The sequence below is a fragment of the Somniosus microcephalus genome, chromosome 3, assembly GCF_052327205.1.
Source record: "Somniosus microcephalus isolate GS21.2 chromosome 3, FLI_Smic_1.0, whole genome shotgun sequence".
In the NCBI taxonomy this organism is placed as follows: Eukaryota; Metazoa; Chordata; class Chondrichthyes; order Squaliformes; family Somniosidae; genus Somniosus; species Somniosus microcephalus.
Window position 1 is genome coordinate 309969210 of NC_140989.1, and position 20629 is coordinate 309989838.

At 42.1% G+C, this 20629-nt stretch overlaps 1 long non-coding RNA gene across 3 annotated transcripts in view; it reads right to left on the reverse strand.

Moving 5' to 3' along the window:
* The window catches only part of LOC147122133 (uncharacterized), a 242336-nt gene that overhangs the window by 193668 nt on the left and 28039 nt on the right, over positions 1 to 20629 (reverse strand). The window contains exons 3-6 of one of the 3 annotated variants that reach the window (XR_015077683.1): positions 14921 to 15038; positions 10848 to 10977; positions 9410 to 9485; positions 8056 to 9120 (exon numbers count right to left, since the gene is read on the reverse strand). The exons of 1 other annotated variant lie outside the window; for it this stretch is intronic. This is a non-coding gene — a long non-coding RNA (uncharacterized LOC147122133). Of the gene's footprint in view, positions 1 to 125; positions 233 to 6429; positions 6743 to 8055; positions 9121 to 9409; positions 9486 to 10847; positions 10978 to 14920; positions 15039 to 20629 lie in introns of those variants that run through there. One more of the 3 variants, XR_015077682.1, reaches the window with a different exon arrangement.

Here is a 20629-nt window from a genome sequence, read left to right on the forward strand (position 1 = left end):
TTAAAGGTATTCAACCTGAAACATTAATTCTGTTTCCCTTTCCACAGGTGCTGCCGAACCTGTAGAGCATTTCCAGTATATTCCGCTTTTATTACATTGGGTTGTATTGTTTTTATACACCTTACCTCTAAGTCATCATCATCATCCAACTCCTCCTCTTCATCATGATGATCCTCGTCTAAATTGCTATTATCTAACTCTTCCCAACTTTCAGAATAAGCTTCTACATTATCTTTTCAGAAAGGAAAACAAACATACATTCGTTTATAACAGGTACCAAGAATAAAAAAACTTGAATTTATATAGTGCCTTTCACGACCACCGGACGTCCCAAAGCGCTTTACAGCCAATGAAGCACTTTTTTTTTATTTTTTTAATGTAGTCACTGTTGTAATGTAGGAAATGTGGCAGCCAATTTGCGCACAGCAAGCTCCCATAAACAGCAATGTGATAATGACCAGGTAATGTTTTTGTTACGTCAATTGAGGGATAAATATTGGCCAGGACACCGGGGATAACTCCGCTGCTCTTCTTCAAAATAGTGCCATGAGATCTTTTACGTCCACCTGTGACAGCAGATGGGGCCTTGGTTTAACGTCTCATCTGAAACCATCCCTCCAGAAAATGACTGCCATAAGTTTGCAAATGGATGTGGTTTTAATGTAAAACATCCAAATGCAAACGATATGTAATATAAATTATTAGAACCCTGTAGACCCCTCTCCTCTCACCTTCAACAAGTGCAAGGAGCTCATGGACTTCTTTGTCACTGATCAAGACCATGTATGCTTTTCACCTCCCTACAACTGTTCTCGGATAAGCAATTTGATTAATCATTTTTTTGTAGCTGCTTGTTGTTGATTGTTACCATGCACAGACTAGTAACCACCATAAAACTGGCCAATTGCTCAAAGAATTTTGCTCTAACTTCTTTCTGCAGATATTTTACTACCTATTATATATGTCTAAGCATCTAATGCATACCTCAAAATCATATTTAGACATAAAAAAATCTTCAATCACTAAATTTAGCCATAAAGCTATCCATTTTATCATAGATATTCATGTAATAAGTTTACTCCTTACAAGCCTATTACTTTCTCTGGGGCACAGGACTGGATTTCTACTGCAATATTTATCTGCACATTCTAACTAATATTTCCAGAGCTCAAAGGAAGCTCCAGCTCAGTTTGCAGCTTGTGGCAAAAGAAGGCTCCTGTTGGAAACTGCTCATAGAAAATGACTAAATCAGGATAACTTGACCTGAGCAGAAAACATTGTGGGTTAATGGGGAGAGAAAAAGAGAGTACAGCATGTGCATAATACGCAGCCATTGTAGAAGTGCTGAACTGTATTCATGTAGAACTGGGTTTAGACAATAGTCTCTCAGATGAGCGTACAAGTTTAAGATAGTTACCTGTGTGGGGGGGGGGGGGGGGGGAAGAGATTACCTGGGATACAGAAGTATAGTTGAAAAGTAAAAGATGAAGTAACCCTGAATGAGAGATAAGACCTAATGTCTGCACAGCAGAACGAAATAAAACTGATTTCTACCATTTTTCATGGTACTGTGGTTATATCATATCCTGTGACCAAAGTGGGTTTGTTATAGAAGAGGTATAAAGGTCAGCCGAGTATCCAGTGGGCAGCTGGAACTGAAGACACTGGAGATCAAATTCAAGGCATCCAGCGGGCTGCCTACGTGCAAGTATGCGGAAGCGCATCACTTACATGCTTACTATGATTGATGCATCAATACAAGACAAGGCAGAGGCTAAATCTTTTATCTCTTAAATGAAGTCTTATAGTTGCTGAAACTAGACTCTTGGACTTATTCATTAATAAAATATGGCAGAAGCCAAAATCCTACAACTACCATTTTTATGTGTGGAAACATCTTAGTGTCAGTAATTCTCATTCTCTGCTGCTGCAATCAAATCAGGAGTCTGTACAGCCGACTTTATTTCTTTTGCTAGCACAGATTGTGAAGCCTGGGTTCATTTCTGCTAACAATATTAAAGAACATAAGAATTAGAGGCAGGAGTAGACCATATGGCCCTTCGAGCCTGCTCCACCATTCAATAAGATCATGGCTGATCTTCTACCTCAACTCCACTTTCCCGCTCGATTCCCATTTCCCTTGGTTCCCCTAGAGTCCAAAAATCTATCTATCTCAACACTGAGTATGCTCAATGGCTCAGCATCCACAGCCCTTTGGGGTAGAGAATTCCAAAGATTCACAACCCTCTGAGTGAAGATATTTCTCCTCATCTCAGTCTTTAATGGCCGACCCCTTATCCTGAGACTATGCCCCCTAGTTCTAGATTCTCCAGCCAAGGGAAACAACCTCTCCTGTCACTCCCCCTCAGAATCTTATATGTTTCAAATGAAGACGAGCTGCATGCGCACCTCACTTTATTATTTATCGAGTCAGGAAGTTTTCTGCCTCCCAGCCACAGCCTCAATCTGGCTCGTTGACAGCCACAGCTCCAACCTTGGGCTAGCCCTTCACTTATCCAAGCTTCCCCATCTCTTTATCCATAACAAAGATGATGTAGAGAGAAATAATATACATGCAATAACTGAAGAAATGGATGTAGAAGAGACGTGGGACACTATGAAAGATGGAATATTAAGAACTGCAGAACAAGTATTGGGTCTCAAAAACACTAAGAAACATAAATAGATAAACAGGAAAAAGTCCTGGAGTTGAATGAAAATGAAGAAAGCTTAAGGCGAACAAAAAAGCAGATCCTTAGATGAGGACCAATTACAAGAATTAAACCAGAGAAACAAAGCTAAAAAGCAAGAGAAACAAGAACAACTGGATAAATGACCAGTGCAAAAAAGAAACAAAGCACAGGGGTTGTATCGAAAGTAAGAGAACTAAGTGAATCTTACAAACTTAAAATGGCTACAGTGAAAGACCAAAATGGTCAGATAATTGAGGACAAACAGGCGAGGAGCCAACAGTGGAAAGAATATTTTGAAGATCTGTACAATGTATGAAGCATGGTGGATGAATCAGTTCTGGAGATACCACCCTGTACAAATGCAGGGAGTTTATGCTGGATTTCTTGGAATATAAAGTGAAGATTTCTATTGATTAATTTGAAAAAGAACAAGGCTCCTAGTATCGATAATATAACTGCAGAATTGTTCCAGGTTGGTTGAAAACACACTGTGAAAGTGATGCAAAAACTGATCGTGAAGATTAAGGCCCAACATTTGCGATCGAAGACGTCCAGCGGGCGAATGCCTCCGACCTGTAAAATATCTATGCATTTATCTGGTGGCCTGGGAGATACGAAGGCTTGTGATCCTGGGCCTCTCCGGGTACGCGCCGGCAGAGGCCCATGTATCCCAGTGGCGCCTGTGGTTCGCAAACGCCCCTGGGATCACGTGGGCCAGCCCAACCAATAAAAGGGAATCCCCATTCATACTTATGGGAGTTCCGTACGTGCAGAACTCCCATAAGTATGAATGGGGATCACTTTAAAAAATACAGGAACACATGAAATAATTTTTTTTTTAAACTACATTTAAAATTAATTAAAATGCCATTTAATTAAATATTTTAAACAAAAAAGATGTTTTAATGGGGCTAAAAATAAACTTACCTTATTGGACAGGGTTTTTAATGTATGATGAAATTTAATTTTTCTAATTTTTTGAAACTCTTATACTGGTAAAAGCAGGCCTTACCAGGCGTAAGAATCTCACGGGCATTTGGCAGGCGAAGTTGGGCAAATAGTGCAACACTCCAACCGCAGAGGTCCATCTCCCGGGGATGCGGAGGATCTGTCAAGAGAATTCATGGCCCTGCATACAGAGGTACATGGAACAAGAAGCTAAGGAAGAGCTGATAGACAATGTCAAGAGTGACTCATCACAGAATGGGATACAGAAGCAGCCAAGCTAGTTCAGAACAAGAGAGTGAATTGATTTGGCCCCATTTTCGCTGCTGAGCTGACAGATGGCAATTTAGTAGTTGTAGTACCAATCAGAAAATGAGTAATGGTTGTGAAATTTAGTCGCTCAATTGAATAACGCATTGCTAGAAATTTGCATTTTTTAAAATTATGCAGTGGCAGATCTGCTTGACATTGCTTACAGGGAGAATACATTGTTTTACAACTTGGGCTTGCTAAAGCTCAAGAGCAGCCATCCTTCTTCGTCTCTCTTTTTATTTATTTCGCCTCCTCCCAACCCTCTTTGTCCCCGAGAAGAGTTTCTCTTGTCCTTCTCTTTCAAAAGGGGGATTTCTCACCTGCCAACACCTCTCTCTCCACCCCATATAACAATGTACATCAGCGACTTTCATTCTCTTCCTGCACCACTGAAAAAGATTATCTTCCTGTGCTTCTGTACCCACCACTCCAATACGATGCGTGCCTGTCTGTCTATAGATCTCTGCACCCACCCAGAAAGCCAGATCCCTACAAGGTGTCTCTCCTTTCCCCTCACCTTCAGCACTTATCTCCCTGAGCTTCTCACCCATCCCCGTTGGATTTCTGAATTACTGAATTTGTATATTTTATTTAATTTATTCCTTCATGGGATGTGGGCATCACTAGCAAGGTCAGTCTTTATTGCCCATCCCTAATTGCCTTTGAGAAGGTGACGGTGAGCCTCCTTCTTGAACTGCTGCAGTCCGTGTGGCGACGGTACTCCCACAGTGCTGTTAGGTAGGGAGTTCCAGGATTTTGATCCAGCGACGATGAAGGAATGGCAATATATTTCCAAGTTAGGATGGTGTGAGATTTGATGGGGAACATGGAGGCGGTGGTGTTCCCATGTGCCTGCTGCCCTTGTCCTCCTAGGTGGTAGAGGTCATGGGTTTGGGAGGTGCTGTCGAAGCAGCCTTGGTGAGTTGCTGCAATGCACCTTGTAGATGGTACACACTGCGACCACGGTGGAGGGAGTGAATGTTTAAGGTGGTGGATGTTGAATAAATTTTAATTTTAAGGATATATAGTGGGGGTTGGTATGAAATCTGTATGCCACAAAAAATGTTTATGATGCAATTTTTTTTGTGATTGAACCAATCTGATGCCACGAGAGAGAGATGGTTCTGGAGTCTGATTGGTCCCTGGTTACATGGTTCTGGAATTGGATTGGTTACACAGCTGTAACATCAGATTGATTTGAGGGTTGTTGAAGGGATAGTGCGGTCTAGCATCTGATTCGGCATAATGGTCTCTGGTTCTACAATTTGCATTAATATAGCTTTGCAGTATTACAGTACATTACATTATTTGGAGGGATCAGCCTTGGCTCAGTGGTAGCACTCGCGCCTGAGTCAGAGGCGCGAATTCACATACCACTACAGAGACTTGAGTGCATAATCTAGGCTGACACTTCATCTGCCCTCTTAAGTGGACATAAAAGATCCTATTATACTATTCGAAGAGGAGAAGGTGAGATCTCCCGTTGTCCTGGACAATCCTTATCCCTCAATCAACAGATTATCTGGTCATACCCTCATTGCTGTTTATGGGGCCTTGCTTGTTCAAATTGGTTGGCACATTTCCCTACATTACAACAGCGACTATGCATGAAAAGTACTTAATTGGCTGTAAACCACCTCAAGACATACTGAGGTTGTGATAGGCACTATCTTTATTTCTATTTCATTGTATTCACAGACACAAAGGCCTAGAAATTCAGTGGCCTGCGCCACCAGTTTGCGCCCAAAGAGGGCACTCAGTGGCCTTTGCGCCACTGGCCACACCTACCGCGATATTTAGCGGGGCGCTAATGGCGGCGTTAGCCTGTAGCGCTGCGCCGCCACCGATTACATCATCGGTGTGCGCAGCGCCCCGATGGCCATATTTGGTCGCGCCCGCCTCTTCAGCGCCAGCCGCAAATAGCGACCGGTACACAGGGGCCTACCTGTGGCGGTAGTGGCGCTAGTTAAGGTGGAGGTGCGGCCGGACGCTTTTTCGGCGCCCGCCTGCCAGCACCTCCGTCCCCGGCCTCCTACACCACCCCCCCCACCCCCCCCGCGGCATTGCCGGCTGTTTCCCGAGAGCCCGGCACTTCTCCTTGGTGCCGGGCTCATTTGCCGGCACTCGCGAGCGGGGATCGCGCTGTTGCAGGCACCTCCCCCTTAACAGTCGGAGGAAGGCCTGCAGTACCGCAGCATGCCGTGCCGCAGCGGGTGGCACTGCGGCCCTTAGCGCGCCAAAATTCAGTTTCAGCGCCCCAAGCGGGGCGCGGGAAGCCTCGTTTAGCAGCCCGTTTCCATTTGGGGCGCAGAAACTGAATATCCGGATGGCGCAAGTGGCTCCGCTCGCCGCGGTAATTCCGGCGCCCAGGCGAGCTTGGCGCCCCAAATGGCGCCCAACTGAATTTTTAGCCCAAAACCTTTAATAATATTGGTTTTTCCAATAAAAAAGTATCTTGCAAATCAATTCTGTTACATACCTCTGTTTTATACTCATTTTTGATATTTCTCCAAACAAGATCCTGGAAATACACAAGGTCAATCTTACTGGATCCTCCTAAAATCGCCTGCACACAGTATTTTTTTGAAAAATTAGCCAGTTATTTCTCCTCTCAGAACTTAATTGTTTAGACATTTACTTATTTTTTTAAAAGAGTGATTTTTTTTGCAATATTGCTGAAAACATTTGAACCAAATAGCTCTAAAGCCATAAAAAAATCAGTTATGGATTACACAAGGGCTTAAACGTCCACGCAAATGCAGCTGCTGCCATCTACAGGCATTACATCTTGTTTTGCTTTGTTTCACAATTTTATCTAAGAAATTCAACGTCATCCCTAACATCTTAGAGATTCTTCATTCATTATTTACAGCACATTATATTCTGTACATATAGCATTAGTCTTCTAAATTGTTTACAGAAGAAACTGCAACTGGTAACGCTAATTACAGTTGTGTTCTTTAAATCATTTCATCAAGTATCACTAAAGGAAGAGCTATCAGAATTTTCTTTTTTCCCCCAACACACAATTGTTTCGAAACCAGTACTTAAAATTACAAGAAAAAATTAACAAAAAGCTCAAGACCAACATTTAGTCCCAAACTCAAACCATAGCAACACCTTATTAGGTGACCAAGTGTATTTTTACAATAAGTTCATTTGATAGCACACTGATCATAGTACAATTATATTCATATTAGTTCATGTTATAAGTTTACAGAATTATACATGCATTGGCACTTCAAACATATCTTAGAGTCTAACAGATCAACAAATGCATGTGATAGACATCCCCTCAATTTTATTTTTCTAATAAAATACAGGTACCATTGAGCAAGATAGGACCAGCAAACCCAAGCTATCGCGCTGTCATTTCTCTGTTTGTTGAAAACAGACTTTTGCACACAAGCTTCATTCATTAGCATCTAAATGTCAGTTAAATTTCAATGTTACCAGTTGACAGAAGGGTCAAAGATTCTTTTCTAATATTTCAAAGATTCAAAATAACCCCTTTGAATACTGTTTAAACTTTGTTCTGCAGTTACACTGCAGCTGGTGTACAGCCCTGCAGTGTGATATCGCCTCCTGGTGGTGGTATTATGCACTTGCGGTGTCAGTGTGATGTAAAGCCAAAACTGCTTTTAAATGTTTATTTCCTCAAACAGAACACGCAATCTCTGAATGGCAGAATTGACCTCTAAATTTGTGTAATCTGAGAAAAACAATGAGAGTATGCCCCAGTTAAGAAGTGGCTGTTTTTCCCCAAATACCAAGTGTGCAAGCAGCTACATTCACAAAATATAAAAATTGGCCATGCAATTGGTAGTGAAGAAGATAGCTGTAGACTGCAGGAAGATCTCAATGGACTGGTCAAGTAGGCAGAAAAGTGGCAAATGGAATTCAATCTGGAGAAGTGTAAGGTAATGCATTTGAGGAGGGCTAACAAGGCAAGAGAATACACAATAGGATACTGAAGTGTAGAGGAACAGAGGGACCTTGGAGTGCATGTCCACAGATCCCTGAAGGTAGCAGGACAGGTAGGTAAGGTGGTTAAGAAGGCAGACGGGACACTCTCCTTTATTAACCGAGGCATAGAATATAAGAGCAGGAAGGTTGTGCTTGAACTGTTTCAAACACTAGTTAGGCCATAGCTAGAGTACTGCATACAGTTCTGGTCACCACACTACAGGAAAGATGTGTTTGCACTAGAGAGAGTACAGAGGAGATTTATGAGGATGTTGCCAGGACTGGAGAATTGTAGTTATGAGGAAAGATTGGATGGGCTGGGTTGTTTTCTTTGGAACAGAAGAGACTGAGGGGAGATTTAATTGAGGTGTATAAAATAATGAGGGGCTTCATAGAATGGATAGGAAGGACCTATTTCCCTTAGCAGAGAAGTCAATAACCAGGGGGCATAGATTTAAAGTAATTGGTAAAAGGATTAGAGGAGAGTTGAGGAGAACTTTTTTCACCTAGAGGGGGGTGGGGGTCGGGAACTCTCTGTCTGAAAGGGTGGTAGAGGTAGAAATTATAAATATGACATAGCATTTGTCAACATTTGTTTTTCATTTTAATATTATCAAGTCACATGACTGCTATTTCAAATGTCTCAAACAAAAATAATGCCGCATATTTTAAAATGATTCATCTACATGTTACATTCGCAGGCATTTGAGCAGAAATGTGTGGCTGCAAATGTGTCTCTACAGATATAAAAAGGCAGAGAATGTAAACAACAGTCAGCTTAAAGTCAAAATCTGAAGAGACTGGGCATTCATTTGGGAGAAATAAACATTTTCAATGCAGAGATTATGATTTTAGTTATTCGTCATTAAATTATTGTAACACCACAACTTTTAACTTCATTTTCTTTCTCTTAACAGCGAACTCTAGGTACAATTCTGTGTAGTACATTTATATACGGAGGCCATTTGACTTTTTTTTATATTCAATGGTCTATCCCAATGTGCTATAAAATGAACTGCTTCTTTTTACTGCTGCAAGAAAAAATATCACATGAACAATTATAATTAAACCGTTACTAGAAAAGAAAAACTTGGAATTGTGTTCATTCCTGCACAGACTTACCTGCGCTTCCACTTCTGAAAGGGTATCATCCCCAACTCCTCCATCCAGCCCAGAATGGGCTTGAATCTCAACAACTGAAACACTGCCATAAAAAAGTGAATTGGTAGCAAATAATGACTGCAACATACGTACTGAAATGTAAAAAAATTTAACCTGAATACTTAGTTCAGGCACATCATTTAAGTTATATTTTTTCATCCTTACTAAAACACCTGGTTATCTTTAATATGTCCTCTGTGTGCTAACTATAGGGAAATTGTAAACCGGTTTATAAAGAAGACTTTACGATTTTGTTACTGCAAAGAGAAAATCCTCTGTCTTGATTTTTAAGGATTAGTGCCTTGAGACCCGAATTATTTCTTTTTACTTACAAGCCATCTCCATTTTTGTCCAGCTCATTAAGCACTACTACAGCTCTGGCCCTCTCTTGTTTAGCTCTGGTCAGATCTGTAATGAAATTTTTTTAAAGGGCTGCAATAAACACCAAACACCTATAGTACACATTTTGCCAGCTTTACAAGTTCTTTGTTGATTCTTTTAACTACACCCTGAAAGTTGTTCAAGCAGATACGCATTGATGAGTGAAGGATAAAACCAGTAACCAACTGGAGCTAATTCTTCACATTCAAATTAGGTTGCCTGTTTTTGATGATAAGACAGACAATTTAAACAATCTAAGCACTGTAGATTTGCAAAGCAAACAGTATTTTAATTTTCACATTTATATTTCTTATTGCCAAAAATACAACAGTTAATCTCACACAAGAGGAACAGTTAGCTACAATCTTTATTTTAATGCAGTTACTGTAGGGCATGTTTAAGCCACCTAATCACAATTCACAAATCAGTACCCCATGACAACTCCAGCAATAAAAGAGACACAAATGGCTGATCACTCTTCTATCAAAACTCAACTGGAAATGTAAATAAAAAATTCTGACTGAACCTTTACCCAACAGTTTTTTTTATATAAAGTGGATAACTGAACCGTTCACCTGGCATCAAGAATGCCTTTAAATACAAAGTACCAGCACTTCATAAAAAGATTAATGCATCTTTCTTCTCCAAGAACTATTTGGGAATTGTCTGGCAGTCCTTTTTAGATGTCAAACTGTCTAGAAACAAGTTGCGGGCATATCTCCACAATGAAGCATTTAGAGACCTAGATAAGGTGATAAGTAGTTTGTTTAAAAAAACAACAAATTGTAATACCTAGTAGTCATAAGGTGTAATCAAATATATGATGCCACTTCAAATGGTTGCAAACGCCACACAGTGAAATCACTTTACAATATAGTTGGTTCGCTTTGATTCCAGTTCATCAACAAAAAATCTCCAAAATGAATTTTTCATATACTTCATTGGAAAGTATATGGACAGCAAGAAGCAGCTGAACGCATTAACTCAGGGTTCAAATGACGCACAAATCCTTTGCTTAGCAGGATATGGACACTTACCACTTCCATTGTTAGTGAAATTTGAAATTACTGAACACTGAATAGATTTTTTAGGTGCATATAACTCTGCAGGTTTGACTAACTAAATTTAAAGCTGTTCGAATAGTTGTGTCTATACCAGATTGAAAACTCTACTGATGAAAGATGCGTATGAGGTCTTGACATATTTTCCCAATTAAACAATGAGAATGAAAGCAAAAACTAGCACCAACCTAGTTCATTTACATTTTGACAATAATCGATAAACCAGAATAACCCAATTCTCAGCAGAGTTGCTGGCAAGGATATCCCTACTCAGGAGAAAAGCCTGCCTCTTGCTGACAGATCTATGAACCGAGGAATAAACATTTACCTTGCCAGGCTTACTGATGTTTTTCTTTTGCCTCATTTTCAGACAGTTCTGTTTTCTCCTTTGCAGTCTGCAGAACTTTCATTTTGGTCTCTATTGAGCTTTTTAACACTCGCAATTCATCTAGCTTTGTCTGTTGCAAAAAAAGTAGTGCATTATCGTCTGATCATATCCCAGACCTACCTGTTGTTCATTAGTCTCAACAATCACTCATTTTGGTTTAAAATGTTGATGTGTCACTGTTAAAAAAACAAATACAGTTCTACATGTTCAAATAGGTTTCTCATCTGTGTCACCAACTCAAAACATCACTCCCAACATATTCCAATGTTGATAGGTCCGTAAATACAACATATAGATTTATCTAAATATCATCCAGCAGTAAAATTGGCCCATTCACCACAAATGAATTATACAAATAAAGTGCTTCACAACTGAGTTAAAGCCACATCTTATTCACTATAACTGTGGGTATAAACAGCAAACAACAACAGCTTGCATTTATATAGTGCTTTTAATGTTGTAAAATGTCCCACGGCACTTCACAGGAGCATTATCAAACTAAATTTGACACTAAGCCACATAAGGGGATATTAGAGCAGAAAAGAGGTAGGTTTTAAGGAGCATCTTAAAGGAGGAAAGAGAGATAGAGAGCTGAGAGGGTTAGGAAGGGAACTCCAGAGCTTGGTGCCTCAACAGCTGAAGGCATGGCCACCAATGGTGGAACGATTAAAATCTAGGATGCACAAGAGGCCAGAATTGGAGGAGCGCAGATATCTCGGAGGGTTGAAGGGCTGGAGGAGATTACAGAGATAGGGAGGGGTAAGGCCACAAAGGGATTTGAAACAAGAATGAGAATTTTTTTTAATTGAGACATTGCTTAACCAGGAGCAATGATGGTCAGCAAGCACAGAGGTAATGGGTGAATGGGGGTTGGTGCGAGTTAGGATATGGGCAGCAGAGTTTTGGATGAGCTTAAGTTTATGGAGGGTGGAAGATGGGAGGCCAGCCAGGAGAGCATTGCAATGTTCAAGTCTAGAGGTAACAAACAACAGCAACAACTTGTATTTATATAGTGCCACTAACGTAGTAAAACGTCCCAAGGCGCTTCACAGGAGCGTTATCAAAAAAAAAATTACACCGAGCCACATAAAGAGATATTAGGGTAGATGAAAGAGGTAGGTTTTAAGGGGCATCTTAAAGGGGGAAAGTGAGGTAGAGAGGCGAAGAGGTTTAGGGAGGGAATTCCAGAGCTTGGGGCCTCGGCAGCAAAAGGCACGGTTGCCAATGATGGAGCGATTAAAATCTGGGATGCTCAAGAGGCCAGAATTGGAAGAGCGCAGAAACCTCGGAGGGTTGTTGGGCTGGTGTTCCACAAGGGATCTGTGTTGGGGCCTCAACTATTCACTGTATTTATTAATGACTTAGATGATGGGATAGAAAGCCACATATCCAAGTTTGCCGATGACACAAAGATAGGCGGCATTGTAAGCCGTGTAGAGGGAAGCATAAAATTACAAAGATATTAATAGATTAAGCAAATGGGCAAAAATGTGGCAAATGGATTTCAATGTAGGCAAACTGAGGTCATCCACTTTGGACTTAAAAAGGATAGAACAGAGTATTATTTAAATCGTGAAAATCTAGGAACAGCGGAGGTCCAAATGTCATGGACAGGTACAGAAAATAATCAAAAAGGCTAATGGAATGCTAGCCTTTATATCCGGAGGACTAGAATACAAGGGGGTAGAAGTTATGCTACAGCTGTACAAAGCCCTGGTTAGACAACACCTGCAGTACTGTGAGCAGTTCTGGGCACCACACCTTAGGAAGGATATATTGGTCTTGGAGGGAGTGCAGCATAGATTTACCAGAATGATACCTGGACTCCAAGGGTTAAATTATGAGGCAAGATTACACAAACTAGAGTTGTATTTTTTGTTTTATATTCATTCCTGGGATGTGGGCGCCACCGGCAAGGCCAGCATTTATTGCCCATCCCTAATTGCCCTCGAGTAAGCCGCCTTCTTGAACCACTGCAGTCCGTGTGGTGAAGGTACTCCCACAGTGCTGTTAGGTAGGGAGTTCCAGGATTTTGACCCAGCGACGATGAAGGAATGGCGATGTAGTTCCAAGTTAGGCTGGTGTGTAACTTGGAGGGAAATTTGCAGGTGATGGTGTTCCCAGGCGCCTGCTGCCCTTGTCCGTCTAAGTGGTAGAGATTGTGGGTTTAGGAGGTGCTGTCAATGAAGCCTTGGTGAGTTGCTGCAGTGCATTTTGTAGATGGTACACACGGCAGCCACGGTACGCCGGTGGTGGAGGGAGTGAATGTTTAAGGTGGTGGAAGGGATGCCAATCATGCAGGCTGCTTTGTCCTGGATGGTGTTGAGCTTCTTGAGTGTTGTTGGAGCTGCACTCATCCAGGCAAGTGGAGAGTATTCCATCACACTCCTGACTTGTGCCTTGCAGATGGTGGAAAGGCTTTGGGGAGTCAGGAGGTGAGATACTCACCGCAGAATACCCAGCCCCTGACCTGCTCTTGTTACCACAGTATTTATGTGGCTGGTCTAGTTAAGTTTCTGATCAATGGTGACCCCCAGGATGTGGATGTTGGTGAGGGATTCGACGATGAATGTCAAGGGGTGGTGGTTAGACTCTCTCTTGTTGGAGATTGTCATTGCCTGGCACTTGTGTGACGCGAATGTTACTTGCCACTTATCAGCCCAAGCCTGAATGTTGTCCAGGTCTTGCTGCATGTGAACATGGACGGCTTCATTATCTGGGGAGTTGCGAATGGAACTGAACACTGTGCTATCAATAGCGAACATCCCCACTTCTGACCTTATGATGGAGGGAAGGTCATTGATGAAGCAGCTGAAGATGGTTGGGTCTAGGACACTGCCCTGAGGAACTCCTGCAGCGATGTCCTGGGGCTGAGATGATTGACCTCCAACAACCACAACCATCTTCCTTTGTGCTAGGTATGACTTCAGCCAGTGGAGAGTTTTCCCCCTGATTCACATCGACTTCAATTTTACTAGGGCTCCTTGATGCTACACTCGGTCAAATGCTGCCTTGACGTCAAGGGCAGTCACTCGCACCTCTGCAATTTAGCTCTTTTGTCAATGTTTGGACCAAGGCTGTAATGAGGTCTGGAATTTAGAAGGTTAAGGGGTGATTCTGATCAGAGTTTTCAAGATATTAAGGGGAACTGTTGGATAGATAGAAACTATTTCCGCTGGTTGGGGAGTCTAGGACTTGGGGGCATGGTCTTCAGGAGTGAAGTTAGGAACTCTCTTCTGCAAATGACAATTGATGCTAGGTTAATTTTAAATCTGAGATTGATAGATTTTTGTTAACCAAAGGTATTAAAGGATATGGGGCAAAGGCGGGTGAGTATATGGAGTTAGGTCACAGATCAGGCTTGATCTCACTGAATGGTGGAACAGGCCCAAGGGGCTAAATAGTCTATTCCTGTTCCTATGTTCCTAAGGAGGAGATTAGAGACAGGGAGGGGTGAGGCCATGGAGGGATTTGAAAACAAGGATGAGAACAAAGGCATGGATAAGGGTTTTAGCAGCAGATGAGCTGAGGCAGGAGCGGAGTCGGGTGATGTTACTGAGGTGGAAATAGACGGTCTTAGTGATGCCGCGGATATGTGGTCGGAAGCTCATCTCGGGGTCAAATACGACACCAAGGTTGCGAACAGTCTGGCTCAGCCTCAGGCAGCTGCCAGGGACAGTGATGGAGTTAGTGGCTAGGGAACGGAGTTTGTGGTGGGGACTGAGGACAATGGCTTCGGTCTTCCCAATATTTAGTTGGAGGAAATTTCTGTTCATCCAGTACTGGATGTCGGACAAGCAGTCTGACAATTTAGAGACAGTGGAAGGGTCGAGAGAGGTGGTGGTGAGGTAGAATTAGGTGTCACCAGCGTACATGTGGAACCTAATGTGGTTTCGGATGATGTCGCCAAGGGGTAGCATGTAGATGAGAAACTCTGTCATTGTCTGTTCTTCTACCAGATGCAATGAGATAACAAGAAAAAGGGGAAACAAAATGACAGCACTGAAACGGACCTTTTTTTCTTCTTTAATTTTGCTGGCCTCTTCAATGAGCTGCTGTTTCACTTTAATTCCCTCTTTTACTACCTCTGCCATTTTTTATAGTATCTCTCTCTCCTTTTTACCAAGTTCTCTGAGAAAAGAATGAACAAAATCTACATGATTTGTAACAACAAACATGATTATAAATGCATCAACCTTTATCCATCAGTTTTCTTTCTCTTCTACTTTTTGTAATTTTACTCCAATATAAATCAAACCCTGGCCCTTGCAGGTCACATGTCCTTGTGCAATTCTCCAACAGACTAAATATGAACCCTTATTTGGTATACATGAACATTTGTACTTTGGTGTGCAAAATACATGCAGTAGTTTTTTTTCATTCCCTATCCTCATCAGTAGCACGATTAGTTCTAGAAATAAGTTTGATTAATGCTCTTTTGAACTGAATTAATCAGTCAAGTTTCCCAGTTAGACAAGAGCCCCATCTGCTTTTTAGAATGTAAACACCAGTCTTCTGCATGTCACATCTCGCAATAAAACTCTACTCGTGGATTTGATCACCATCATATACTTAAGTACTCCACCTCCATCATAAACCCTAAGCATGAAAGATTGAAGTGCTGAGTTTCTGTACCACCAACTAGATGTATCAAATTTGACTGCTACACAAAATATCTGCCATTGATGCAACTGATTTTGTCACTCTGAATTTAGGAGCAAGATGTATTGCTGATGCAGAGTAAAGGGAACGCAACTCTGCATCTGACAACCACATAACTAGCATAAGACTGCTCGTTGCTGACATTCATAGAATCATAGAATGGTTACAGCACGGAAGGCGGCCATTCGAGCCCATGCCAGCTCTCTGCAAGAGCACTTCAGCTAGTCCCACTCCCCTGCCCTTTCCCCGTAGCCATGCAAATTTTTTTTCCTTCAGGTACTTATCCAACTCCCTTCTGAAAGCCGTGATTCGAGTCTGCCTCCAGCACCCTTTCAGGCATTGTATTCCAGATCCTAACCACTCGTTGAGTAAATAAGCTTCTCCTCATGTCGCCTTTGGTTATTCTGCTAATCACCTTAAACCTGTGTCCTTCTGCCAATGGGAACAGTTTCTCTCTATCTACTCTATCCAGACCCCTCATGATTTTGAACACCTCTATCAAATCTCCTCTCAATCTTCTCTGCTTTAAGGAGAACAACCCCAGCTTCTCCAGTCTATCCACGCAACTGAAGTCCCTCATAAGAACATAAGAAATAAGAGCAGGAGTAGGTCATACGACCCCTCGAGCCTGGTCCGCCATTCAATAAGATCATGGCTGATCATCGACCTCAACTCCACTTTCCCGCCTGATCTCCATATCCCTCGATTCCCCTAGAGTCCAAAAATCTATCTATCTCAGCCTTGTATATACTCAAAGACTCAACACCCACAGCCCTCTGGGGCAGAGAATTCCAAAGTTTCACAACCCTCCGAGTGAAGAAATTCTTCCTCATCTTAGTCTTAAATGGCCGACCCCTTATCCTGAGACTATGCCCTCTAGTTCTAGACACTCCAGCCAGGGGAAACAACCTCTCAGCATCTACCCTGTCAATTTCCTTCAGAATCTTGTATATTTCAATGAGATCACCTCTCATTGTTCTAAACTACAGAGAGTATAGGCCCATTCTACACAATCTCTCATCATAGGACAGCCCTCTCATCCCAGGAATCAATCTAGTGAACCTTCGTTGCACCGCCTCCAAGGCAAGTATATCCTTCCTTATATAAGATCAAAACTGTGCACAGTACTCCAGGTGTGGTCTCACCAAGCCCTGTACAATTGGAGCAAGATTTCCTTACTCTTACATTCCAACCCCTTTGCAATAAAGGCCAACATATCATTCGCCTTCCTTATTGCTTGCTGTACCTGCGTGCTGGCTTTCTGTGTTTCTTGCACAAGGACACCCAAATCTCTCTGAACACCAACATTTGAAAGTTTCTCACCATTTAAAAAATATTGTTTTTCTATTCTTCCTACCAAAGTGAATAACCTCACATTTCCCTACATTATACTCCATCTGCCACCTCACTGCCCACTCACTTAGTCTATCTATATCCCTGGAATCATTCTCATAAAGCTTTTCTGCACCCTCTCTAAGGCCTTCACATACTTCCTGAAGTACGGTGCCCAGAATTGGACACAATACTCCAGTTGAGGCCAAACTAGTGTTTTATACAGGTTCATCATAATTTCCACACTTTTGTACTCTATACTTCTATTAATGAAGCCCAGGATCCCATAAGCTTTTTTAACTATTTTCTCAACCTGCCCTGCCACCTGCAACGATTTGTGCACATATACCCCCAGGTCTCTCTGCTCATGCACCCCATTTAGAAATGTACCCTTACAGTAGTTTATATTTTCTCTCTTCATTCTTTATACCAAAATGTGTCACTTCGCAATTTTCTGCGTTAAATTTCATCTGCCACGTGTCCGCCCATTTCACCAGCCTGTCTATGTCTTCTTGAAGTCTATCACTATCCTCCTCACGGTTCACTGTACTTCCAAGTTTTGTGTCATCTACAAATTTTGAAATTGTGCCCTGTATACCCACATCCAAGTCATTAATATATCAAGAAAAGCAGTGGTCCTAGAACCAACACCTGGGGAACACCTTCCTCCAGTCCAAAAAACAACCGTTTACCACTACTCTCTGTTTTATGTCACTTAGCCAATTTCATATCCATGCTGACACTGTCCCTTTTATTCCATGGGCTTCAACTTTGCTGGCAAGCCTATTATGTGGCACTTTGTCGAATGCCTTTTGCTAATCCATGTACACCACATCAACCGCATTGCCCTCATCAACCCTCTCTGTTACCTCATCAAGAAACTACAATTAGGTCTAAAAAATACAAAAGATTTTGCGCTTTGATGAATATATAAAAATGTGTTCCTCAAAGAAACTTCAATATTAGTCCTGATGCTACACTTAATCATTAGACAACAGCAGAATCACACCAAATGACATGTTTTACAAATAACTATATTTATAAAAACAAATGTTCACAACCAGCTCCACTATTGTATTCATCTGTTGCATCACAACAATCTGCAGAGGGGGAAAATATCCAACATATACAAAGCACATTTAAAAGAAATATTCTAATATATGTAGAAAATTAAGATGCTGAGAACACTTTGCTCTCTTTCTTAAGCCCCCACTCAAAAGAGATACACTCCCTCTATGGCAGAATTCAAACAGAACTATAATTCAACCTTGGGCCTTCTACAAGGAGTTAAAGTAATACTTTTGTGACGATGAATAGAATAAAACTACCAACTGTAAGACAACTGCCAAGCCAGCATCTCCAACTGGCCATGTTGCTTCCTGTTTTGAGACAGAGAAACCTCCAAAGCAGTAACAAAGTCCCATAAGTACAGCAATTTGTAAATAACTACAACTTTATATAGTTCGAAATTTAACTCCACCCATTATCCATAGGAATGTACAGTAAATATCTTCAAAATTACCAGAAGTCAGCTGTTCATAATATATATTAATGATCTGGACGAGGGAATTGGATGTAATATCCCCAAATTTGCAGACGACACAAAGCTAGGTGGGAGGGTAAGCTGTGAGGAGGATGTCGTGAAACTCCAGTACGATTTGGACAGGTTGAGTGATTGGGCAGAAACATGACAAATGCACTATAATGTGGATAAATGTGAGGTTATCCACTTTGGTGGCAAAAATCGGAAGGCAGATTATTATTTGAATGGCAATAGATTGGGAGAAGGGGAAGTGCAAAGAGACCTGGGTGTTCTTGTGCACCAGTCGCTGAAGGTAATCATGCAGGTGCAGCAGGCGGTTAAGAAGGCAAATGGTACGTTGGCCTTTGTAGCATGAGGGTTCGAGTACAGGAACAAGGATGTCTTGCTACAGTTGTACAGGGCCTTGGTGAGACCACACCTTGAGTATTGTGTGCAGTTTTGGTCACCTTACCGGAGGAAGGACGTTCTTGCCATGGAGGGAGTGCAGCGAAGATTCACCAGGCTGATACCTGGGATGGCAGGAATGACGTATGAGGAGAGATTGTCTCGATTGGGCTTATGCTCACTGGAGTTTAGAAGATTGAGAGGGGATCTCATCGAAACCTATAAAATTCTGTCAGGCCTGGACAGACTAGATGCAGGAAGGATGTTCCTGATGGCCGGGGAGTCCAGAACCAGGGGTCATAGCCATTTAGGACTGAAATGAGGAGGAATTTCTTCACCCAGAGAGTGGTGAACCTGTGGAATTCTCTGCCACAGAGGGCGGTGGAGGCCAGTTCATTAAATATATTCAAGAAAGAGTTGGATATATTTCTTGAGGCTAAAGGGATCAAGGGATATGGGGAGAAGACAGGGTACTGAATTTGGATGATCAGCCATGATCTCATTGAATGGCGGAGCAGGGCCGAATGGCCTACTCCTGCTCCTATCTTCTATGTTTCTATGTTTCAGCCAGTGATCGTAGCAAGTGGCTACAAGGCATGGCACCCAAAGGACAGTATCAAGTAGTGTACGGGGACTTTTGGAAAGCTTTTTACAAGGTACCACACGGGAGGTTACTAGAGAAGATTAAGGGGTATGGAATTAGGGAGAGGATCGCAAACCAAATTAAAAATTGGTTAGAAGGGTTGGTCAGATGGGCAGAACAGTGGCAAATGGAATTTAACCCTGAAAAGTGTGAGGTGATGCATTTTGGGAGGACTAACAAGGCAAGGGAATACACAATGAATGGTAGGACCCTAGTAAGGACAGAGGATCAGAGGGACCTTGGTGTGCATGTACATAGATCCCTGAAGGCAGCAGGACAGGTAGATAAGGTGGTTAAGAAGGCATATGGGATACTTGTCTTCATTAGCCAAGGCATAGAATATAAGAGCAGGGAGGTCATGATGGAGCTGTACAAAATGCTAGTTAGGCCACAGCTGGAATACTGTGTGCAGTTCTGGTCGCCACACTATAGGAAGGATGTGATTGCATTAGAGAGGGTGCAGAGGAGATTCACCAGGATGTTACCTGGGCTGGAGCGTTTCAGCTATGAAGAGAGACTGGACAGGCTGGGGTTGTTTTCCTTAGAGCAGAGAAGGCTCAGGGGGGACTTGATTGAGGTGTACAAAATTATGAGGGGCATAGATAGGGTAGATTGAAAGGAACTTTTCCCCTTAGTAGAAGGGTCAATAACCAAGGGGCATAGTTTCAAGGTAAGTGGCAGGAGGTTTAGAGGGGATTTGAGGAAAAACTTTTTCACCCAGAGGGTGGTTGGAATCTGGAACTCACTGCCTGAAAGGGTGGTAGAGGCAGGATCCCTCACAACATTAAAGAGGCATTTAAATGAGCACTTGAAATGCCATAGCATACAAGGCTACAGACTAAGGGCTGGAAAATGGGATTAGAGTAGATAGGGCTTGATGGCCAGCGCAGACACGATGGGCCGAAGGGCCTCTTTCTGTGCTGTTTAAGGGTTAAGGGCAGTTTTTCCAGAGTAGTTGGAATTGGGTAGTGGTGTTTCACAGGGTTGAGTTCTGGGACCACTTCTGTTCACTATGTATAACAATGTTTTGAAAATAGATCAAGAGGGAGTAGTGCCAAAATTTGCAGATGATACAGGACCAAGAGGAACAGTTAATTCTTTTGAAGACCAGAGGAAGCTGAGAAGGGATATTGATAAGGTGGGGTAATGGGCTAAAAA